Source organism: Ctenopharyngodon idella, chromosome 24 (assembly GCF_019924925.1).
Source record: "Ctenopharyngodon idella isolate HZGC_01 chromosome 24, HZGC01, whole genome shotgun sequence".
Taxonomy (NCBI): domain Eukaryota; kingdom Metazoa; phylum Chordata; class Actinopteri; order Cypriniformes; family Xenocyprididae; genus Ctenopharyngodon; species Ctenopharyngodon idella.
Genome location: NC_067243.1, coordinates 10,255,163 through 10,281,776, shown reverse-complemented (window position 1 = coordinate 10,281,776; position 26,614 = coordinate 10,255,163). Strand labels below are relative to the sequence as shown.

At 36.5% G+C, this 26,614-nt stretch overlaps 1 protein-coding gene across 2 annotated transcripts in view; it reads left to right on the top strand.

Annotated features, from left to right (window-relative positions):
* Window positions 1-26,614, top strand: part of lrrc4ca (leucine rich repeat containing 4C, genome duplicate a) — a 218,259-nt gene that overhangs the window by 53,237 nt on the left and 138,408 nt on the right. For both annotated transcript variants that reach the window (XM_051884560.1, XM_051884558.1), the window contains exon 2: window positions 22,961-23,049. The gene's annotated coding sequence lies outside the window, so the exon portion shown is untranslated. The remainder of the gene's footprint in view (window positions 1-22,960; window positions 23,050-26,614) is intronic.

Sequence of the window (26,614 nt, the reverse complement as noted above, 5' to 3'; positions counted from 1 at the left end):
CATTGCTATCTTGCCTAGCCAAAATAACCGACTTTCATATATCTCTGCATACACCAGCTGTTTGCTACAGCGATAGATAGTGAACACACTGGTGAGGCCCAAAAAATAACACATTTGTCTGGAGAGCTATGTAACTGCAACTTAAACATAAATCTGTATTAGTGTTGTCAAAAGTAGGCTACTGACTTCCAAGTCGGTACTGAAATGTTAAAAATGTGACGATACCAGCATTTCCCCCTAGCATTTTGAGTGCTGTTGAGCATCACAGATGTCTATTTAAAACATGTTTTTGAACTGTTGATCATTGTAGCTAATCACAGACGTATCTGTTGAGTTCGCGAACACAATGGCCAATCAGAGGTGTTTAAGAATCCGCTCAACAGCGCTCATAAATGCTAGGGGGAAATGCTGGTATTGTCACATTTTTTAACTTTCGGTACCGACTTAAGTCGGTACTTTTGACAACACTACTTTATATGTATCCACATTGATACAGAATCATCTACGTTAGTTGTGATTGGCCAGAGTTGGAAAGGGTGAAGAAATTCCAGGCACAGTCTGAGAAAAATGTGACACATTCCAGATTAACAGATTAATTAGAGTTTTATACGGTCTGTGAGGCATTTTTATTTTTTATATACGGTTTCTGTTTGGCACAGTGAACATTTTTTTATTGATCTATTGGTATTTGAGAACGGTGTAAATATATGAGAGAGACTTTCAGAAATATACTGCCGGACTGCATGCAGGGCGTAATGCCATGAAATTAGTTTAGAAAAGTTGAACAGCACTTCAACAGTAATTAAAAGAGCTTGTTGGCTGGGCAGTAATGAAATCTCTCTCTTGGACTACATATTGATCCATGTTTGCTGGTGGAAAATACTCGGATGATTAAAAGCTTGCTGATACAGATCTTTTCTCTGGACACCGTGTTCTGGTTTTGCTCCTGTGTCAACATGGCAAGGCACGCGGTGGCTAAAGTGGATTGTAAAGCAAAATCCTTATAATGTAGAGTGCATTATTAATTTTCATTAGCCATAATTGGAAATACAGATGTAAATTTTCCATGCATTACTTTTTCATATACATATAAGTTTGACCAAGTATAGGACGAATTAGGGACCTTCCCTTTAGCCTATGTCACGCAAATTCTGTCTAAATGTTTAATGAAATACAGCAGAGCTGATTTCAAGTCAGTGTTAAAATGCTGTGCAGACATCAGAGTTCATGAGTTTAATTGTGAAAGAAAGTTATTAAACCACCCATTTCATCAACAAGACACCAGTAACTCACAGCAATCCCAAATCGATGCTGCTAACAGTGTGAAACACCTGTTGTCAGCCTTGGCCCTATCAACTAATGTCAATTACACACCAGTGGTTTTTGTGTACGAGAGGGTAAAAAGCATGTATGTTTGCAAGTTTATTTTGTATGCTGATGTTGCTTAAAAAGTGAGCAATGAAAACACTCAATATCACACTTGCCACATCCTCAAATAGTGCAACATGTTCATTTTCAACAGTGTCACTGAGGCCAACAGCCACTCTGGAGAATCTCACTGCCAATATAACTGCTCGTTCTCAACTGGACATAATTTTTTGGGTACATTGTGTGTATTATTTATTCATAAGGAGGAACTAGTTGCGGTCCTGACTCACTTAGTTACTTGAAATAAATACACAGTATTTATTTATTTGAGGAACTAGTGGTAGTCCTGGCTCGCGTACTGTATTTGTTTGTTTGTTTGTGTGTTTGTTTGTTTGTGTGTTTGTTTGTTTGAGGAACTAGTGGCAGTCCTGAAATCACTTAGTACCACAATTTATTTATTATTACTGACTCATTTAGTAAGTTTAGTTATTTATTTATTTGAATTAATTCATTCATTTATTTAAAATCAGCTTGTCTCTGAGAGGGCATGTGCCAGTTTGAATAGCCATGATGCTTCTGTGTGCAAGTGTGTGAAATTAATGGTTTACCCAACATTTCTGGCACTCCAATAATCAAAAAAGAGAAAGCACAAATCAAACGGACCTATAAGAGACCCTTGTGGTATCCCATTTGAAAAAATCCTCTGCCATTAAAATGAAAGCCTTTTGTCAGTGATTGTGGGTGCATTGGCAGCTGTTTATTATTATTATTATTATTATTATTATTATTGAACACTCTCTAAAAAGAAATTAAATGAGATGGTTTGTTACATTAGGCTTTCTGATGTGACTGATGTCACATCAACAACATATAATGGTGTTAGAAATAGCCGTCATCACAGGTAGTAATATCAGGTGTGTGTCCGGAGATGCCTGCTGTCATGGCACAATTCCATTTCTAGGCCTTTTGTTCACTTTACAGTCTGTATAGCACCTGCCTGTATTCTACAAATTATACACTGCAAAAATAAAAATAAAAAGACTTATTTTCATAGAATACATCCTGGATTCATTTATATTTTTTAACCCATTGACAAATTTTTACCCCTTGTTTTAAGCTAGATTTCTCATTTAAAACAAGATAGACTTATGAGTTCTGAGGGATGAGGTGATATCAAAGTGCTTGTATATTGGTGTATGTTTGAATATTTTGCTATTCACATAAAATATTAGATACATTATTCTTATCGATCTGAAACATTTGAGATTCTACCTCAGTTTGTTCTGCCTGCCATTTCATCCCCAGTTAATTTCTGCTTTTTTCCCTTGTACCCTTCCCCTAAATTTCCTATTCCTCTTCGCCATTTCAGAACATTTTCCTCCTTTTCCATATCAATATTTCTTCACCTTCTTCAACTACATAAGGCACAAACAATGCATACAAAAGGTGAGAAGCTTCACTCACTCCATATGAGAGGCACAGTTCTCACAGACTTCAGTTCCGCCCATTCAATCCCAGTCAGCTCTCAGACTGTCCTTTGTATGGAGTGATCGCTCTCTGAATCTTCCCTCTGTGCTGGATGAAAGCACAAGGTCAAGTGTATCATCCTGACATCAGCCAAACATCCCTTCTCCAGAGCCTGAACATAGCTTTGCCATTAGATTCCATGTCTCTCATTCCATCTAGAGGTGGAACATCCCAAGCCATTCAGGTCAACTGCGAATCTGTGCATACATGAATATTTCATCCTACAGAAGTGTTCTGGAGAAGTCATGCAGGAATTATATCATGGAATTACACAATAAGGATCCAAAATTAGAGATGCACCAAAAATCTTTGCTTTCGGCCTAAAATCTAGCTCAAAAAATGTGTACACAATCTATCATTTTGGGATCCAGTTTTGATGTTTACAGGCAAAGAAGCTTCTGCTACTAAACAGCCCATTTTGGGGGGATAAAATGTTTCTTAAACCCTTTGGTTAGTGTCTGAATGTAGCTCTCGGTATGGCACCAGAGTCATGTTGTTTAAGTTTATTGCCAGATAGATTTTCCGCCTAAGGTTTCAATGGAACAATCAAGTATACCCATGAGCCAAACTCCACTGGAGCTCCCCTGATCTGTGTTTGAACCGCACATCACCCTCTCTGGGCATGTTCTGACAGATCAATGCAGCCAGGTCTTTTCAATTAAAAAGATTTGCTGCAGTCTTCCTTGTGAGATTGAATTATTGACACACACATGTGACCCAAGAGCTTTGATTAAATCTTGACCATGGAGTCTTTTGTAACGTTTGGCCCCAAGACACACATAGGCCCTATTTTTTTTTTTTTTTTTTCTGCCAATTTGGCATTATAAACAGTGGGGACTGAGAACATTTTGAACATTACAGATTTGTAGACCTGAAAATAGTATATAGTGGATAAGTTTTAGAATTTTTAAAGGGTTAGTTCACCCAAAAATGAAATTTCTGTCATTAATCATGTCGTTCCAAACCTGTAAGACCTTCGTTCATCTTCAGAACACAAATTGAGATATTTTTGATGAAATCCCAGAGGTTTCTGAATCACCCATAGGCAGCAACGTCACTACAACTTTTAAGGCCCAGAAAGTTAGTAAAGACATTGTTAAAATAGTCCATGTGAAAACAGTGGACTAATGTTATGAAGCGACGAGAATACTTTTTGTGCGCAAAAACAAAACAAAAATAACAAGTTCAATCAACAGTTTCTTTGCTGTTGACGTAGTAAACACAGTGCAGTGCTTCCGGGTTCTACGTCAGAACGCCGACTCATTATTGGCTATCTCCTGTCGTGATGCTCACGTGTACAGCGATGGCCAATACTGCGTTCTGACGTAGAACAATTAAGCGCTGCACTACGTTTACAAATGGCAAATTTGAGCAGAGTCTGTAGCATCATTGAGCTCTTTCTTAAAATTTCAGAGATGGCACATGTGAGATTAATGGAGTATATTTCCTCAGGAGAATAATCTGAGAAGCAAGAGACTTAAAGAGGTCACATCATGCATTTCTTTTTTATTATTATTATTTAAATTTTCCCAGAAGTCCACTTACAACGTTAGTAAAGTTTTAATTCCCAAACCACTCATAATTACATGGCCATTTTCCACAATCTCTTTGACCCTTACAATTTCACCATAAAGAAGTTATGAAGTGTAGATAATTCTTGTGAATAAGTAATTACTTTGTGTCTGCTAAAAAGAATGCTCTATATAGTATGAATGTAATCTGGACGTACTATATTCGCCATGCCGTAGTTGTCATGTGACCTACCGCTTCACTGCCATTTACAAATCCTTTCCCATGGCCTCATGGGATAGTAAAGTGTCCATCATATGCACACATATTCAGAATCACGTAGTAGGTAGTAGTATGTCATCCCGGTATTGTGAATACACCTACTATGCAGTAGGGATGTATGTGATTTCAAATGCAGCCCATGATTGGGTGGACCACCATTACTGGTTCCTGATCAGCCAATATTTAAAAGTGCACTGTAAAAATTGCTGTAAAAAACAGTTGAAATACTGTTGAAAACAATGCATTTCGGGTAATATTTGTCATTTTCAAGAAAGTAGACTATTGCAATATACTGTGAATTAACAGCGCTCAAAGTCGGCTGTGTTCCAAATCACACCCTATACCCTCATTCACTATGCCCTATTCATTTACTAATTTAGTCCACTTGAGAGAGTGAATTAAAAGAAGTGAGTGAATTCAGACACTGATGAACACCTGATGTTAACAAGCAGAATCAATGAAGGAAAGAGAAACAACAAGAACAGAAAAAAGATTAAATCAACTGAAGATAAAAGAAGATATTAAATCTCTCAAGATCTGATTATACAACCCCACAAACAGCATTACCAGCTTCACGTATTACTAACCAGATTGATTTTATTTCTGTCATTTGTCTACAGATTTACCTTCCATTGTATTATTATGGTAACATACTGTAAAAAAAAAAAAAAAAAAAAAAAAAAAAGAAAGCTGTAATGGTTGGAGATCTGTAAATTAACAGCACAAAATTACTGTTATTTTACAGCACAATTTTTAGAGTGTATACTTCTGTCTGATTTCAAGAAGATGCAAAAGTTCAAAATGAGTCATTTTTTGCAGCACCATTTCAATAGTATTTTGAATTGTGAAAGAAAGTATGTTTTCATATTCAGATGAAGCTGTTTTATCTCAAAAGATCAAGGACAATTTGATTCCTCATGATAAGACTCCTATCTAGGAGAAACAGTTGAGATATTATAGAGATGTCATTTGTGATTTGTCTTTCCTGTGAGTCTCGTCTCTTCCAAAGAACCACTGACATAAATTGGGTTGAGAAGAAACGACACTCAACTCCATCTGGAGTTCTAGAATTAGAACAATGAGAACACTTAGAACTGCAATTATCACAGCTGACTGTGATTCCACATTAGTCGACGTTGACGTTCAGTTTGCTTTCAGAGTGAGAGGTGACTTTGCACCAGGAAGGAGGAGGAGGAGGAGAGAGAGAGGGACCAGATTTACACTTCTCTGCAGTCCCAGTGTATGTCATTAAAGGCAGGGGTCCGTGTAGCAATTCCACTCCCATCCAACCTTCCTCTCCGGCCTGGAAAGCCTGACTCCGATCTGATTTATCTGCCCTGTCTCTCAGCCCCGGCTTTTCCCGCCAGTGGGGAAAACAAAGCTGACTAGATTTACGCTTGGAGATGAGATGAGATTCGCCTTGGCACGAGCACATGGCTCCGGTGATGGTTCAAACCACTCCCCTCTTCGCCCCCGTCCCGCCCTCCCCTCTGAGCTCCGATTCAGCGTCTGTACGGCCACTGGGTCCAACTGATGGATGCTCGCTTTTGCTCTGCCTCTAAAAATATTCTGCGCAAGACACGCTGATATTAATTCTCTCTCACAAAGCTTCTGTTCTCTGTTCTCCCTGTGTGTCCTCTTCCTCTGTCCCCCGGTGAACTCTTGTTCTTTTTATTTATTATCCTTTTGTAGCTTTGACATCGCTCTTTCTTCCTGCTTGCCTTCTTCCTCGACTTCTTTTTCAAAATGCGTGCACAAGGGTTGGGCTGTATGACCAAACTATTATATCACGGTACAGGTCATTTTAGTCATTAGTCATCATTCATTGTCATTATCGCAGAAAACTGAATAATCATAAACAGGGTTTATTTTGTGATATTATGAACTGACTGACTGTATATTGTCCATCTTATTACACGGTGGCTTACCAAATAAAATATCTAAAACTGATTGAAACAAGATAAACATACTTTATAGAAGCAAAACTGCACAGTTTTTAAATGATGCATTTTAAAGGAATAGTTCACCCAAAAATGAAAATTATCCCATGATTTACTCACCCTCAAGCCATCCTATGTGCATATGACTATCTTCTTTCAGACGAACACAATCGGAGATATATTTAAAAATATCCTTAGTCCTCCAAGGTTTATAATGGTTGTGAATGGATGGCCACATTTTGAAGTTAACGCTTTTTGGACGTATGTCAAATGCGTATGACTGGAAGCTCGTTATTTTACTTTATAAAGTTATAAATAAGGATAAGGATATAAATAAGGAAACCCATTGATTCGCTTCAGAAGGCCTTTATTAACCCCCTTGGAGGACTAAGGATATTTTTAAATAAATCTCTGATTGTGTTCAACTTAAAGAAGATAGTCATATACACCTAGAATGGCTTGAGGGTGAGTAAATCTTGGGATAATTTTCATTTTTGGGTGAACTATCCCATTAAGTGTATTTTAGTGCACTGGTGGATAGTAAAAATAGAAGTAAATCCTCATTTTTAACTTATAAACCTTTAAAAACAAGGACTCATCCTACTTAAATTTGGCTCATCCTACTAATAATTTTTGTTGAAGCTACTTTACATTTGTTAGAAGAACATTTTGCTGATACATAATTTATTAAATGTTCTTCTAACAAAAGTAAAAATAACTTTTAGTAGAACGAGCCAGTTTATTATCTTGATTGAACTAAACAAGAATACTCTAAACCTGTTAACAAAAGGTATTTTGTTGACCTTAGATTCTCAAGTATTTGTCCAAAACTTTTTGTCAAAAAAAGTTGTCCCAACTTTCCAAATTGAGTTATTTGAACAATTTTACATTGAACAATGTTGTGCCAGTTCCCAGCATGCATTGCAGCTTGAAACAATTATGTGGTCACTATTATTAAAAAATGATCATTGCTTTGCATTTACTGGCTTGATTTATGTTCATATTTTTACTGAATTACAATTGTTGATCAGCATGTTTGAGATTTGTGTGTTGAGGTATATTTGCATCTCTGCATCTCAACTTTTGTATGCAATATATTTGCTAAAATGGGTAAAATGTTTGCCTCTATTTTTTTAAAAGACAAATAATGTTCATATCATGTAGTTAGCTTTGAAAATCAAACATGGGAAAACAAGAATTGTAGCTGTTTGCATTGCTAAATGATAAACATTCTTTAGTTGCCTTAACAAGAATTTTTAAGTTCGAAAGACTTTCCTGTTACTCATTAGATAAAAGTATTAAAGTTGATTTTAATTGGAGTAAATTAGTTGAGTTAACTTAAGTAAAGTGTAAAAAAGGTTGCCTTATTTTTTATTTTCTCCATCATTTTTAATTTGATTCGCAATGCTTCATGGGATTGTTGTTATTTCCCTCATTAAAGACATTAAGTACACAGTCTTATACCTTTTATCTTTTTGTCCAATTTTCAAATACTTGTTTTGCATCAAATCTAAGTTTGCAATGTTATGATTCACCTTGTGGCCAGTTGATTTGATTCATTGCATTACTTTTTTAACAAAAACCTTTTGGGAAAAATACTTTCGTAACCAAGGCCACTGAAAAAGTTGCACTGGTGCACTCTATTGAATTCTATCTAGGCACTAACAACTAAACTCTGCTTTGTTTTGTGCATCCCTTGACAACAAGTTCTCCCTCATGATCTGATTTGGACACATTCCGCTTTGTTTTTTCACATAAATCCAAATGTTTCTTCCATAAAGCAGTCCTGACTGTGCAAATATATCAACCGCAGTGGAAATGGATCTAAAAATCCTTCTATCGGTTGATATATTTTTACCATCATACCACCCAGTCCTAATGTGTGTCTCTCTCTCTTCTCTCCGTATCTCTCAGCTCCAGTTCTTTTATATAGCGCAGGTCGCAAGTGGGTCTACCTGTTAGTATCTGTTTAATTTGTTGCAACAGGGTAAACCATGCAGAGTAAAGAAGATTAATCTTCTCATACACAGCGAGGTCTGGTTGAGGCTCTTATCTCACAGATAAATGACTCTTTACTCACTAAACATGTTGCATTGTGTAGTTCTGAATGGTCTTGTTTACCTCCAATGTACCCCGCTCAGGATTTGATTTATGATAGCGCCTTCCTCAGCGTTTGGGTTCTCGGTATCAATTTTTTGGTGGTTTCTGAGGCTCATTACTATCTGTAAACTCTTCAGATTCTGTATCCCCTTCAAAAAAATCCTCAGGGATCTTATTTCTGTCTTATGTGAGATGCAAATGAAAGTGACACGAGTGTAAGGTGCAACTGTGAACAGTTTAAGTCCTAAGACAGAATGTGCTTGTACTTCTGAAATGAAAGACCTTGGAACCTTCAAATGTTTTCCGCTGCTCCTCTTCCATCGCTCACTCGTAGATTAATGATGCGTAGCGTGCCGACATCTTTCAAATCTCAAAATAGGATCCCAGCTTTTAAAAATAGTTTTTTATGAGCCCTTTCCAGCTGATCTGTGAACCCGATGATCATTTTTAATAATGCGCTAATCATTACAGGGACTCATAAACTGCAGCACCCACTGTGAAGGCAGGGCGAGCCGGGAGTGTATCAGTTCAGGTCTTGGCAGCTGTTCGGAGGCCGACAAATACAGCAGCCAAAATCCGGTGGCCGTTATAAATGGCCCTGTCCTTCAGAGAAAGATAGCAAGGACTTCAAGACTGCTGGAGACTGAGAAAGGGGAAGGGAGCGGGAGAGAGAGAGAGTGTACTACCTGCTTGGAAAGTGCTGTATTCGGGCAAAACATATGCCGATGACCTGAGGAATCATGTCAGTGTGTGAGGGTTCGAGTCGCCCCCGGTGTTAGGAATTTCAACATCTAGGCAAACACTGCAAAAACTCTCTCCCACTGTTCTTCAAATTATTTCATATCACCCGTTCTATAAATAAAAGTGTCAGAAAGGCCAATAAAGAAATCTATTTACTGTTAATTAATGACTTAAAATAAAAATCCTGTCAATATTTGGTCACCTTCATGTTGTTTCAGAACTAAATTACTTACTTTCGTCTGTGAAAAATACAAAGTTCTGTCATGAAACTCTAAATGGCACAGGCTGATAGGTCCGTAACTCCATCTGCTTGCAATCACATCATTCTCTATAGGGCACAGCTGATTGGTTCCTGCTGTATCAGCAGCCAATGATCTTGCTGCTCAACCTTCAAATACTTGGTCAGCATTTGCTGTAGCAGTTGCAGTGTACTTTCAGAAACCCTCCACCTTCCCCAGCTCCACCTGTATAGATCTGCTACTGGTAATTCATGTATGCTATATTGTACAGCCGCAGCATGTCTTACTTGCCCACAGCAGCGTGTCGTGTGTGTAGTAGACGAAACAACAGCATTCATTCACACAGAGACACGCAGAACATGCAGACTTATAAGCGACATGCTTTGGCTGTTGTCGCGTTAATTTCTGCATTTTCAAAATAGCCCCCCCAAAATGTCCCCCCTCCCTTGCCTTGTATTGTTTTACTACTTACACAGTTATTTTAAGTATATATTCGTTATATTATTTACAATACACAGCGTGGTTTTTAATGATATTTTTGGGAGGGTCAACCCTAAGATGGTCCTGACCCCCCCCCCATTTCCGTCTATGAATGATTTGTCTGTGCCTCATAATCTTTAATCAAATGACTTCCCTTTCCTTCTCTTCGTTGATGAAATGTTTACTGGCATGAACAACCTGTCACTCACATGAGAACAACCAATAGCAAACCACAGCCATTCAATCAATTCCTAATGGACAAAATCAAGTCCCACCCTATATTTTTTCTTGTTTAAGAAGCCGTTTTACTTGGTTATATGTCACAATAGGGTAAAAAGGACTATCACAACTTCATGCTCACTTTAAAGTTAAATTGTGTAATTTCTGTGAAAAACATGGTTTTGTCAACTGATGTTTGTTTGATTGTCTGTTTTCCCAGTGTAGATATCTTTGTTGACAAAGCAACTGAGCAATGCATGTTTCCTTTTTTTTAGCATTTGTGTTAGCTGCTAAGTGACTACTGTGAAAAGCAAACAAGTTTATAATAATGAAACTTTAGAAGTACTTCCTGGAGCCCTTTCTAAGTATGTAAAAGGTCATATGAGAAACGGCGCTCATTTTGTCATTTGAGTCATTTAAAGTGACTGAGTCCAAATAACCTTCTCGATGATGATTCACTAGAAACCAATTCATAGGATATTCAAGTTTCTTTGGTGAACCGTGATGAGAAATGACGGAGAATGCGCAAATTCATCTCAGCACCTTCTAACGCCGTTATTACACACACAAAAAGTATGTCTGTGCGTGTATTTCAGCGGTTACAGGAACAGAATAGGATGCGTGCTGTAATTTTCAAGTTACACCTCATCAGCCATCGCTGCATTCCCAGACTGCTTTGCATCCCAGACTTATGGCCGCAGTTCTGGGGGATAAGGAGCGTTCAGCACTTTGCGTTTAATCAATCTGTCCGTGAAGGTGACATTTTCAATTGATCCGCTGCAATTTACTTCGCCGAGTGTCAGTCCTATTTTCATCCGCTGCTGTTTTAAGGTGCTCAGCAGTGCCAGTGAATCCATCGTGTGTGTTTGGAATATCAGAGCCGCTCTCATTTGAAGGGGTTTTAGGTAAATGCACTCTGTCCTGGAGCCAGGAGAGCGTTCGTGTGTTTACCTTGGTGTCGTTGCGTGTGTTTGTTTGGTGTTAAATTCTCTCCATCTTGATTATTTTCCCAGCTTTCCCATCTGTTTCCAAGGCAATGAGTTCATTTATTTGCTAATTAGTAATTAGTGTTTGAGATGATGATGAGAATTGAAAATTAATCTGTTGCATGACAAATGAATGTAACAATGGTGATTTTTACCAAAAAAGACAACCTGTAAACAGCAAAGAATAAATGTCTTTATCATAATTGATAAAATATTTAGATATTATAATATCTAAATAGTTTTTTAGAATAACAAAATATGGAATATATAGTTTTTAATATAATTTATTTTAAGTTTATAATTTATACATGTAGATGTGTGTCTGTGTGTATATATATATTTGTAGCAATAGCCAACAGTACATTGTATAGGTCAAAATTATCGATTTTTCTTTTATGCCAAAAATCATTAGGATATTAAGTAAAGATCATGTTCCATGAAGATATTTTGTAAATTTCCTACCGTAAATATATAAAAAATGGATTTTTGTGAGTGGATATGCATTGCTAAGGACTTAATTTGGACAACTTTAAAGGCGATTTTCTCAATATTTTGATTTTTTTGAACCCTCAGATTCCATATTTTCAAATAGTTGTATCTCGACCAAATATTGTCCTATCCTAACCATACATCAATGGAAAGTCTATTTATTCAGCTTTCAGATGATGTAAATCTCAAAAAAATTTACCCATATGACTGGTTTTGTGGTCCAGGTTCACATATATATATATATATATATATATATATATATATATACACACACACATATATATGTATATAATGTTACAAAGTGTATATACACGTTTATATATATATATACAACATTACAGCATGCAGCCTATTCTGTTCCTGTAATCACTGAAATACACACACATAGACATACTTATTTTGTGTCTTTTTGTGTGTGTGTGTGTGTGTGTGTAATACCAGCATTAGAAGGTGCTGAGTCATTTCTCATCACGGTACATTGTGTCACCAAAGCAACTGAAGCACTTGAATATACTATAAATTGGTTTCTAGTGAATGATCATCGAGAAGGTTATTTGGCCTCAGTCACTTCAAATGACTTATCCTCAGAAAATGAGCGCCGTTTCTCATATGACCTTTTACATACTTGAGAAGTACTTCCTGGAGCCCTTTCTAAGTTTTATTAATAATAAACTTGTTTGCTTGTCGGTGTCATCACTTAACAAAAATAGAAGAAAAAAAAGAAAAAAAACACCCAACACCATGTTTTTCACAGAAATTACACAATTCATCTTTAAAGTCGGCATCTACCCTATTGTGACGTATATCCAAGTGAAACGGCTTCTCAAACAAGAAAAAAATGTAGGGTGGGACTTGATTTTGTCCATTAGGAATTGATTGGATGGTTGTGGTTTGCTATTGGTTGATCTCATGTGAGTGACAGGTTGTCCCACCCTTGTGTCAGTAAACATGTCATCAGCTAAGAGATGTCGCTGCAAGAGGGAGGGGAAGTTATTTGATTAAAGATCACAAGGCATGGATGAATCAGTTACATTCACCCAAAAATTAAAATGTTATCATCATTTACTCACCATCATGCTGTTCCAAACCCATATGCATTTCTTTCTTCCGTAGAACAGAAACAAGAGATTTTGAAGAATATTGGACAAACAACACCATTACAGCATATTGACATCCACTGTATGGGGGAAAAAAAAACAACAACAACAAAAAAAAAAACACCAACGCATTTCTCAAAATATAATTTCTGTCATGACAACTCTCTCTCTCTCTATTTATATACATACATACATGCATACATACATATATAGTTTGGGGTCAATAAGAGTTTTTTTTTCTTTTTCTTTTTTTTTTTTAAAGAAATTAGTAATATTCATCAAGTATGCATTAAATAGTGACTTTTACAATGTTACAAAAGTTTTCTATTTAAAATTCTGTTATTTTGAAATTTGTTCATCAAAGATTCCTGAAAAAACTGCATCACAATTTCCCCAAAAATTTTGAGTAGCACAACTGTTTTCAACATTGATGATAAACTGTTTGAGCACAAAATCATCTTACTAGAACGATTTCTGAATGATCATGTGACACTGAAGACTGGAGTAATGGCTTAAAATAAATGAATACAGAAAACAGTTATTTTAAATTGTAATGATTTATCACAATATTACTGTTTTTATAGTTTTACTTTTTGTTGAAATAAATTCATCTTTGGTGAGCGTAAGAGACTTCTTTCAAAACATTAAAAAAATCTTACTGACCCCACACTTTTGAACGTTATATTATATTACACAAGTGGTCAAAATATTCTTCAAAAAGTCACCAATGTACATTATGAACCAAAACACATTTTATGATTGGTTAAAGGTTACTAAAAGCTTTACTTTCAGCATGCTGGACGATCCTCAGTTTCTTAGCATGAACGTGGCAGGCGGTGTGAATCTCATTTGGGTCAGTCTGTATTAGGATCTGAGCGTGAGTGGGACGGACAGGCTGTTGAGTCTATCCAGCTGGCCTCAGATCAGTGGGTTTAAGAGCTGCCAGGTGTCAGATGCCAACTAAAGAACAGGCTGGAGGTGGCGCGGCCAGTTTAAATGACGCCAGTCGTACTGTCCTGTCGGTTAGCGAGGCGTTTAGTTCCTGCGATATTAATCAGTGCTGCTATTGTGATGGTGAAATAAGTGATATCGTTATTTATCACCATTTCCCTCCCTCATTCTCTCTCTCTCTCGGACTATTATTCACGCTCTATTCTCTGCATGCTTGAATCCATGTTAGAGGCAGATGCTCAATTGGAGTCACATACGTTCATGTATTCAAGTTTGTCTCTGCCATCTTGATTATCATGCAAATCTGTTACTTCCTAGTACTTCATGCAGGCAGGGAATAAAAACAGCCATATTTTGCAGAGCCGACATTAATTTGGTAAAAGTGGATTGCACAAATCTATTGAAGTGGGGACTGAACCTCAATGCATTATTCAAACACGCTTGCGTCGATGCACAATCGAGCCCTAGAAATAAAAGCACGCAGAATAATCTAAGACACTATTTTTCATGAATGTGATGCAATATAGCTCATATACCTTCCTGCCATACCGAGAGCTTTCTTTTTTTCTATTCATTTCTCTTTCTGACTCGCTCTTTTGCATAGAACTGAAGCAGTAATGTATACAAACCCACATGGGGAAAAGTCAAAAAGATCTATTTAATATCTCAGTTGTTTCTCTTCTAGGCAGCTCTGAGGAAATGGCCAATGTTGATACCAAAGATAATGTCTGTGATCGCTACCCATGAGAAAGAAAAATGACTTAATGATATCTTAATTAATAGACTACATTGAGATTTAATGGAGATAAAATGGAGACTTTTTGCTTGAGAATACTGCACTACAGTTTTAGAATATATTTTAACAATGTCTCAAACTGTGCTTAAACTAGCCAAGATACTGAAGCCAGTGAAAAATCACAAATTAGATCACTTTAGTATCTCAGTTGTGTCTTCTAGGCTATGTTCACACTGTCAGTTCTGTGGATTGACAACCGCATTTACTGTACTTACAGGTGTGAGTCTCGAAATGTCCCTTACTGTCTGAACGTGCAACGAGAGTCAAGACCGTATTCTCTTACTAGTAACCATAGCGACAGTGACCAAAGTAATATCAAAGATGGCGACGTCCATAAAACAGATTATCACTTTTGATACGACAGAGTCAAATTGAGCCGCGAGTTCATCCATCAAATCTTCATTAACCGTCAGCAGCTTTAATGTAAACATGCGCTCACCGGAGACATTTAACCGTTGCACTCGCGTCTCACGTCCTTTGCAGTTTCTCGCGCATGACACGGCTCTTGAGTCGCGCATAGCGACAAAACCGATGGGAGCAGCTCCGGTGGAGAATAGTGACTGGATCTAAAACATTCATCTCCCTCGCTATAAGTTACCGAAAGTGAAACCACACACGAAACCCCTTAGCATAGCGGCTCTCTTGCACTGTATAATGTGACAGACAACTTGTTGTCCAGTACAGTTTCGTTCACACAGCGTGGGTTTTCTGAGAAAGCGGTTGTGAGTCCTGAAAATTCACAGGTGAAATATGCCTTTCTTCACAGATTTTTTTGAGATTGATGATGCAATCAGAAGTCAGAGGTCTCAATATGAACTCAAATTGAAGTCCAATTATCAAAGTTATGCTATCCACATTATTATTATTATTATTATTTATAGCTCTATACTTTTACTGTATGTCAAAAATTATTTCTGAGGAAATGGAGAATGTTGCTTATACCAAAGTATATCGCTATCCACGAGAAGGACGAATGACCAATGAGATGTTTTTAATATCTCAATTATTTCCGATAGACAGTTGTGTCTCCTAGAAAGCACTGAGACTTAGGGTATGTTTATGACAACGATGTACTAAAAATTGAAAACTTTTTCCTTTGCGTTTTTCGCGTACAGACATCAGCATTGTCAAAAAGATGCCCGGCTAAAAATGCTGTATTATTCATGCCAGGCCAGTAGTTGGCGATGGAATTATGAAAAGAAACACTACATGCCTATACATGACATCACCGTTCTCACAAATTTGTGTTTTTGTAGTTTACACAGAGAGGATAACGGTATAATTTTCAAAACTTGCACTATGAAACCCGTTTTCAAAAGTTTACATTTTCAGGCCCTCAAAACAGTATTGTCGTGTAAATGAACTGCCAAAACAGTTTTTAGTTTTACGTTTTTAGTTGAAAACAGTGTCGTGTAAACAGCTTCTAAATGATAGTTAACTTAAAATTTCCTGAGCTGCAAGAGCAACTTCTTTTAGCTCCAGGAAGTGAAATATTTCCTCAAACATTTCTCATTCGGTACCTTTAAAAGCAAATGATCTGAACGGTACAATCCACATTAATATTCATAGCTCAGTTACTACATGATGTCCTTTGTTTTTATTTCAATTTTAGAATAAATACATAGTTCAGTCATGAAACTCTAGATGGCGCAGGCTGATGGGTCTTAACACAAGCTGATGATAATTACAGCATTAACTACTTAGAACAAACTGATTGGTTCATGTCACTTCTACAGCCAATGAGCTTGTTGCTCACACATTTAAATGGCTGCTTACATTCACTATAGCAGTTTGCAGCGTGCTTAAAACCCTCCACCTTCCCCAGCTCCACCTGTATAGATCTTCTGTTGGTTACTGATATATGCTATTTGTGCAGCAGCACTATGTCTTACTTGCAGCAGCGTATCGGAGTATGTATTGGCAGTAGCAAGTTCCTTTACTTGCTCTGCAGCAGCAGCAATAATCATCAGCAGCAGCAATTCAGCAGCAGCGTAGCAGATCTATTCCGCCAAGACCAAATACATTAACATTGTCATATCCATTACCATGCTAAAAAGCTTCCCGAGAGTTGTCATGATTGAAAACTTTTGAGACAGGGTTGACCATTTAAATGATTCAGCAACTCTCCTGAGCCACGACTGAGCAACCTCTGAGCATTAAAATGTTTCTCCAGGCTGTTTTAAGTGAACTAGTGGAAGCTCCATTATTCTGGTTGTTGTCTGGCAGGAGCCACAGGTCAGATGGAGTCCCCAGGCAGCCCCGGAGGGGTCACTGGATATACTAACGGACTGAATTCACTCTTTCACCTTGTAGCTCCAAAACATGGGCGCCCCTCTTATAGGAAGGACCCCTGAGCCCAAGACACTTGCCATGTCTGTCACCGAGGAACTGTGCCAGACGACAGATCACCTCACTTTGAAGCCAAAGGCTCTGACACTGCAGAGTTATAGGCTGAGAAGGAAAAGAGATGCCAACATTAAAGAACAAGAAAGACTAGACTAGCCTTTGAAGTAAAGGAATTTCACACTATCTCTCGTTCTTTGATTCATGCGCCATAATTTTGCATGAGAAGGTCTCCCATGGCAACCAAAGTGCATTTAAATGATGTCATGTCCATCACTAAGGAGAAGGTTTGAATGTCTGAAATCTAAATTTTGTTTTTGAAGACAATAAACGTATGCCGCATGCTAATGGAGAAACTAATGTATAATTTATGATGTCAACATGTAAAGCATAAGGATGTTCATATTAATCATTTTAAAGGAATGGTCCAACCAAAAATGAAGGTTCTGCATAATTTAATAGTGTTTATTAATATTTTGAATTGGCATTTTATATTTATATATATATATATATTTAGTCTTAGTAATTTTTATGCACTTTTGTCGTTTTTATTAGCTTTATTTTTAAAATCTTCTTTCATAAAAGCAACATTAGATGAGATGTTTGTGCTGCTCTTTTTCACATAATGAAAGTAAATGGTGACCAGGGGCTCTAAAAAAAAGTAGTTCATTTGAATTGTGCACTATATTTTGTGTTCTGAAGCCATATTATGTTTAAATATGCACTTAGTTATCTTTGAAATGTCATAATTGGTTACAAGACACAAAAACTAATGCCATTTGATATTGTTGAATTTGTCATTTTTGGAACTTGACAGCCTTTGATCACCATTCACTTTCATTGCATGGAAAAACAAATCAGCATTAAAGGGATAGTTCACCCTAAAATTTAAATTTAGTCTTCATTTACTCACCCTGTTGTTGTAATATATGTCCTTTCTTTCCAGACCACAAAAGGAGAATTTTTTTAAAAATGTGCCGCTCGTCCATATATGACCCTGGACCACAAAACCAGTCATAATGGTAATTTTTTTTTAAAATTGAGATTTATACATCATCTGAAAGCTGAATAAATGCGTTTTCCATTGATAGTTTGTTAGGATAGGACAATATTTGGCCAAGATACAACTACTTGAAAATCTAAGGGTGCAAAAAAATCAAAATATTGAGAAAATCACCTTTAAAGTTGTCCAAATGAACTCCTTAACAATGCATATCCACTCACAAAAATAAATTTTTGATATATTTATGTTAGAAAATGTACAAAATATCTTCATGGAACATGATCTTTACTTAATATCCTAGTGATTTTTGGCATAAAAGAAAAAACGATAATTTTGACCCATACAATGTATTGTTGGCTATTGCTACAAATATACCCGTGTGACTTATGACTGGTTTTGTGGTCCAGGGTCACATATAATGGCAGTGAATAGCGACCAGCATCAAGTTTTTAAAAAAAAAAAGACTCAAAAGTATCACAGAACAATCCCATGCAACAAGTGCCATATATTCCATGTGTTCTGGGGTCATACGATAGTGTTTGGTGAAAATCCTGACCTTGGCTGTTGGTCTTCTGTGCGTGGCGGTGCGACAAGCGCATTCGTTTGACACTATTAGCGCCGCAGTTCACTCCGCCTCACCCAGAAAAAACACATAAGTTATAAACACTGATATAAACATTGATCAGGGAACATAAACTTAAATTTAATGTATTATTAACGAAAATCCCAACATTGGCCGTTGATCTTCTGTGCACGGTGCTCGTTCATGTCACACTATTAGCGCTGCAGTTCACTCTGACTCGCGGAGTTGTGAGAAATCAAGATTAATAAAAACCCAACATGAAACACAATCAATGTACTGTACTTTCTTCTATATCGTGACTATATCTGTTGTGTTCGTCGCAACAAGAAGTTATCGCGTTCACAGCTCTCAACTGACATTCTGACTGTCATCAGACAAACAGAGTTCCGGTCCGGAGATAATTAACTTGGTAAATAAAGCACCTGGATACTTTTGGGGATTTCTAGGAGTTGTATTACATGTCGCGTTATTATTATTCTTGATTTCTCACATCTTGTGTGCTTTTTCTGGGTGATTCGGAGTGAACTGCAGCACTAATAAAGTGTTGTGAACATGCGCCGTGCACAGAAGATCAATGGCCAAGGTCAGGATCTTCATTAAATAATACATTACATTTAAGTTTATGTTCCCTGATCAATGTTTATATGCGAATAAAAGCCTAAATTAAATCTGTTCATCATATAAAGCGGTTGAGTCTCTTCAGAAAATTTGGACTAAACCACTCAATTCATATGGATTAGTTTTACGATCTCTTTATGAACTTTATAAAGTGTCAATCAGTTGCGTAGCTGTCTATGGAGGGACAGAAATCTCTTTCATTTTTGGGTGAACTATTCCTTTAAGTAAATGAATACACTGTCCCTAATCACAGGCTTTAATGAAGCCTACAGAACCATCATGTAAGCCATATTTAGCAACTCCATAAAGTAGCTGCTCAGTATTCATATCCAATCCCAGAATTCCTCTCACCCCATGTTTACCCTTTTGTCTCAATTTCCCCTTATCACCTCCAAAGACTTGACTCAAATTGAGTGCTATTAATGTTATAGCACAGAGAATTGCATTGAATCTATCGTGTAATATTTATGCCAGGTTCACACACTCGGTAACATGAAAATGAAATAATAATTGCTGCGTCTTTCAGATTGTGGATTAGAAGTGTTCTGAAGCCCATGCACGTGTGTTTGTGTGTGACGCACTAACGTCCTTAATATTCCGCCTGTGTTCAAATATCTGTCTGGAAGGCCTTAATTATAACAGCCGGGTACCTGGCAGGCCTAGAAATCAGAGCGGGGGGAAAAATATCAATTGATTCGCCCCAGAGGCCCAGCTGTCAATAATAACAACGGCTTGGCTTCAGAATTCCCCATTACGGCCCATTTCCAACCACAGTAACAATGAAACTATTATCACTTGGATAACTTCAAGGTTTAAACTGGCCACAGTAGAATACATATCAATGGAATTCAATTAAAAGGAACTGGGATTCAAAGACAAAGAGTAGTGGTGTTGAACGGGGGTGTGTGAGCTGCTGCACTTCACAGTACAAAGAGAGTATGTAGAAAGCTCAAGATATTACAGGGTCTCAAGTGAGGCCTTTAGATGTTACAAATTAACCCATGCTTCTTTATTTATTAATGTGCAAAAAAAAAAGTTTGAGACCACTAGAGACTAGTTTCTTTAAATTATTAATTTATTATTATTTAGAATTAGAAATTTCAGATTGTATTTTTTATAACAGCACTCTCAATTTGATTTAATTTGATTAGTAACCTAGAAATAGTGCAGGATTAATATTATATAAAAATATATATTTTTAAATATGTCATTCATTTTACGTCATTTACTTTTTTTTTTTTTTTTTAAATCCTGAAATTTATTTTAAAAATAAACAGTTTCTTATTCATGAATGCTGACTAAAATGATTGATTGATTGATTGATTGATGAATCATTAACTGTTAATTTAAGATTGTTCAGAGCTATATAATTACGAGCAATGAAAATCTGCCACAAATTGTGATGTGTTTGGGCTATTTGAATATATTAATGATTTTTTAAAAGCATGTAAATTCAAAGAATAATATAGAATAATCTTGGCCTTTCACAACTGGCTGTGTTACTGAAATTGGTTATGGGAATTATCTGTGTGAAGAATGAAAAAGCAATATGAAAACTGGAAAGTAAGAAATGAAAATCATTATCACGGGACATAACATGGAAAATAATAGACTCCTCGTATTAGTTGAGCGTTGAATGTCATCTTAGTCAAATTTGTAATGGCTTGTAAATTACCCATTCCAATTTTTTTTCTGACTGGCTGAAAATTTTAAACATGAGGCATGGCTCTTACTTTTGACGTTAATCAGAATTTGCAGTCTTTATCAAATAAATTTCAATATTCAAAATATGCCATTCCTGATGACACTGATGAAGTTCCAAAGGGGGTATTAAGTAATTTTGAGCCCGAACAAGCAAGACAGATTCTAAGAAAAGACAGACTTCTCTTCCTTGGCAAAAAGGATCAATAAATATTGAAAGACTAAGGATCTTCCATTATTTATGAACTGAGATGGATCTGAATTTTTTCCTCCTAAATATATTGTAATCTTTAATGTCTGAGAACAGCCTGTGGATGACACAGCATCTGTCTAGTTTAGTTTAGTGTCTTTCTGTCTTATGTTAAATAAGTAACTAATAGGAGCAATGAATCAGATTGTTGGGAAGCACGATTCACATTACTGAACCAGATTGTTGGGTAGTACGATTCATTTTACTGAATCAGACTGTTGGGAAGTACGATTCATTGTAGTGAACTAGATTGTTGGGAAGTACGATTCATTGTAATAAACCAGATTGTTGGGAAGCACGATTCACATTAGTGAACCAGATTGTTTGGTAGTACGAATCATTTAGTGAACCAGATTGTTGAGAAGCACGATTCGCTTTAGTGAACCAGATTGTTGGGAAGTACGATTCATTGTAGTGAACCAGATTGTTGGGAAGCACGATTCACATTAGTGAACCAGATTGTTGGGAAGTATGATTCATTGTAGTGAACCAGATTGTTGGGAAGCATGATTCACTGTAGTGAACCAGATTGTTGGGTAGTACGATTCATTTTAGTGAATCAAATTGTCGGGAAGTACGATTGATTTTTAGTGAATCAGATTGTTGAGAAGCACGGTTCATTTTAGTGAACCATATTGTTGGGAAGCACGATTCACATTAGTGAACCAGATTGTTGGGAAGTATGATTCATTGTAGTGAACCAGATTGTTGGGAAGCACAATTCACTTTAGTGAATCAGATGGTTGGGTAGTACGATTCATTGTAGTGAACCAGATTGTTGGGAAGTACGATTGATTTCAGTGAATTAGATTGTTGAGAAGCACGATTCACAATAGTGAACCAGATTGTTAGGAAGTACGATTCATTGTAGTGAACCAGATTGTTAGGAAGTACGATTTATTGTAGTGAACCAGATTGTTGGGAAGCACGATTCACTTTAGTGAACCAGATTGTTGGGTAGTACGATTCATTTTAGTGAATCAGATTGTCGGGAAGCATGATTCACTTTAGTGAACCAGATTGTTGGGTAGTACGATTCATTTTAGTGAATCAGATTATTGGGAAGTACGACTGATATTCGTGAATCAGATTGTTGAGAAGCACAGTTCGTTTTAGTGAACCAGATTGTTGGGAAGCACGATTCATTTTAGTCAATCAGATGGTTGGGTAGTACGATTCATTGTAGTGAACCAGATTGTTGGGAAGCACGATTCATTGTAGTGAAGCTGATTGTTGGGAAGCACGATTCATTGTAGTGAAGCTGATTGTTGGGAAGCTGATTCATTTTATTGAACCAGATTGTTGGGAAGCATGATTTGTTTTAGTGAACCAGATTGTCGGGAAGCGAGGCCTCCTCTTTTTGTTGAATGCTGCTTTCTGTGTTTTCAACATATAGAAATGGGAAGTTTTATCAGTTTTATTTATTTTGAAACTATGTTAAATTTAATGCTGTCACCTTAATTAAGATCATTGTTTTTTGTGCAGTTTTACTGTCATTTATGTAAATGTGTAACTTGTAGATTAGGAAACGACGGTTTCAAAGAAACTTCCCAAAAACTCTCTTTCAACATTGAATTATTTTAAGCATTGAAATGTGTGATCTGAGAGCCTCAATCTAAAAGTTTATCTCAAAGCAATAAATGACATTCATATAGAGATATGAAGGAAGCTTGATATTATCAGAAATTTAATCTCATTTATCTTCTCCATGAATTCTAAATCGGTATTTTTGCTCCAGGTATGAGCTGGATGGGTGTGGATTTCTAATACGGAGGTTGGAGATTTATTTGGATTTACTCAAGACTTGTTTGAACTGTCATTGTACAGGTAAGTGTAGAGGTTTCCTTTTTATCATGGTGAAATGTTGTATATATTGCCAATGACCGTACTGTGGGAAAATTCAACTTAAGCTAGTAGCTGTCAAAAATGACAAAAAGAAATGTACAAATCATGTACATTTTTATAGTGAACATACATGAATAAACATTTCCTTACTCCTCATGACTATAATCAAAATGTTAAAAAGTAATATAACTGACTGGAAAAGTAACTGAAAATTCTTGAAAAGGTAATTAAAATTCAAAGAAACATTCGGAAACCCAGTTTGCACCAGTTAGCATGTTAGCTGTGTTTCAAAACACAGCTACCATCTTAAACTGGACTTTCCAGCACTATATAACGTCTTTTACAGATGGATTCTATAGTGTCATTTTGATTCAACAAGCCTACAATGATCAGATCACCTTCCCAACCCTTAGGTTTCCAGCGGAGTGTGTCTCGCAACCCTATCTGCAATTTTCTTAACAAGACAAATGAGAACGTGTTGGATAATTACATCCATCAGTGGCTAACGCAGATTAGCACTAGCATACCTGTGGAGCTAACAGCTGTTTCTAGCACCAAAAGGCTTCATTGGGCCTATCCTAAATGAGCTTTTCATATTAATTAATGACAAAAATCATTTAATCTGAGGGATCGTTTTCATATTCTGTTACGTAATGGAGATTACACAATTCTGGATGGTTTGTGAGTCTCTTTAGATCTTGAGTAAACAACAACATGAACTATTGCCTCAAGATTGCAATCAGTTAATTATATTCACATGGTTTTCGATGAGTGGAAACCGCTTTACCTTGATCTATCCATCCATCCATCCATCCATCCATATATTTAGTCATGTTTGCTCCCCTATTTATCTATTTATGCATTTGGAAGAATGTTTGTAACCAAGCAGATCTATTTGGTTACAAACATTCGTCCAATTATCTTCATTTGTGTTCAGCAGAATAAATGAATTTATACAGGTTTGTACAACTTGAGGGTGTGTAAATGATGACAAAATTTTCATTTTTGGGTGAACTATCCCTTTAACTTTGGTTTTTCAGGTAGCTCTGTATATTTCTATGGCATCGCTGTAGAAGAGTAATTAGATGGTGAAGTGGATTTACTTATTGTAGAGTTAACGAAAGTTATCATAAGCATTGTAATGTTTGAAGAGGAGGTCATAACAAATGTCAGTAGACTGGGAAGATTTTAAAACCAGCGGTTCATTCATAAATCCCTAAGATCTTACCTTTATGCTGTGGAAATACAAACAGGAAAACAGAACAACGAGTGCAGTGCTGAAAAGGGGCGGGGCTACATATGGTCTATAGGCTACTTGACATGAAGGGGGCTCACTAAGCCCATATACAGACTATTCGGCAACCCACCCTTAAACATTATGTCCCATCAGGCCCTGACAGCATACGTTAGATTTTAGAAGTACTTGGGAGGCCAAACTTTAGCTGTTCCACAGCTCTGTTGAAGTATACACGTGTTTGTGGGACAGGCTGTCTGTTCTCGTGATGGTTCTATTTGCCCGGTCCTCACAACGCCGCTGGATCACTGAGCGGCTGTACGTGAGGAACCGCTCCAACGAGCCCCTTCAGCATTAATTAACATGGTCATTAATCAAGTCCAGTACAGATAGCGGCTTAATCCTGCTGTAATGCACTTTTCTGGAGGGGAGGCTCCAAGAAGTTAATTGGATTTGATTGGATATTGCTATGATAGTCCCACACAGAACATCTTTAGCTATTAAGTGAAGTTGTTGCCTTTGATTATACTGTTTTGTAGTGGCATGTGTTCCAGCCTGACGTGAGTCTGATAGAAGTGCCCTTCAAAGGTTATTTGACAGCTGAATTCTTTTTGTGTTCGTCTCTTTCAGCTATGTTTGTTTAACCGTCCATAAGCGTCTCTGAATAAGCAGCTTTAGTATGTCAGCCACGCTTAAAAGAGCATGTATATTGTTTGATCTGCTATTTGAATGAATAAACAACTATTTAAAGGGATAGTGCACTGAAAAATAACAATTTGTCGTTCAACTTCATTTTTTTTTTTTTTTTTTCACGGAAACACGTCTATGCACACCCTAAAAGTACAGTTAAACTTAGTTCATATCAATTTTGTGTTATATTCCATTTCTTCTAAAGTCATACAGTAGCATTGATTCAGTCTGGTAACTCATGAGTTTGTGGATGAATGGTTCATCAAGAAAGTTGTCTTTGATTCAAGATTCATTCATTAAAAAGAACCGTTAAACAGTCATTTGTTTCTGTATGTTGTTACCTTTACAGTTATAATGTGAACTTTAGTTGTTTTTTTTTTAGTTTATCATTATAGGTATCATTCTTAGTGTGAACAGGCCTGAAGAGTCTTTTGTTTGTGAATCAGTTTGCACTAGTTTCATTGTTTTTTGTTTTTATTCTCTAAAAAGAACTGTATGTTTGTAAGTAACTAAAAAGAATAGAAAAGAATCTACTCAAAAGAGTCATTTGTTTGATAATTTAACTACATTGTTAACACTGTATGTTTTTTGATTCACTTAAAAGAACCAGTTCATATGAGTCATTTGTTCATGAATCAGACTGCACTGGTTGTGCTGTGTGTTTTTGATTCACTAAAAAGAATTGGCTAATAAGATGCATTTGCTTGTTAACCACACTACACTAGCTACACTAGTTGTGCTGTATGTTTTTAATTTGGTAAAAAGACCCAGCTCTCAAGAGTCATTTGTTCATGAATCAGACTATACTGGTTGCACTGTATGTTTTTGAGTCACTAAAAAGAATTGGCTATTAATAATAATGTTTTTTTGAATCATTCTACATTGGTTCTACTGCATGTTTTTGCTTAAAATAACTGGATTTGCTTAAAATAACTGGCTCATTAGGGACATTTGTTTGTGAATTGGGCTACATTGATTGCACTGTATGTTTTTGATCCAATGAAAAAAAAAGAATCAACTCATAAGAATCATTTGTTTCATTGTGTCATTATCATTCTAGTTGTGGTCTGGACTGTTTCTATAAAGCTTTGTGGTTTATCATTATAGTGATTCTTGAGGTGAACATGCTTTAAAAATCTTTTTGTTTGTGAATCAGACTGCAATGGTTGTTGTGCCGTGTTTTTTGATTTCTAAATATAACCAGCCCATAAGAGTTAGAATAGAATAGTAAGAAAAGAATAGTAATTTGTTTAAGAACTGGACTACATTTTTTTGTATTTTATTTATTATTTATTTGTATGTTTTTGAACCTGTTCATAAGAGTCAATTGTTTTGTGAATCAAAAGTTTCAATTTTTTTTTTTCCCTCAGTATAATCAGAGTCCCTTTAAGACAAGTCATTTCACTCGGCGGCCATCTTTGAAACGCCTCTCAGGCATGCAAGTGCAGCTCCTATCTCTTTGAATGGGGAAACATCAAATTCTTCAAAGCTGTTTGCCAAGCTTTCGATTCAATTTCATATTTGAAATCACCAATGAAATCTGACAACAACTGTTTCATAAATTTTGTTTCTAAACACTCAAATCATGACTAAAAACTGTATTTTTCAGGCTGGATAAAGCTA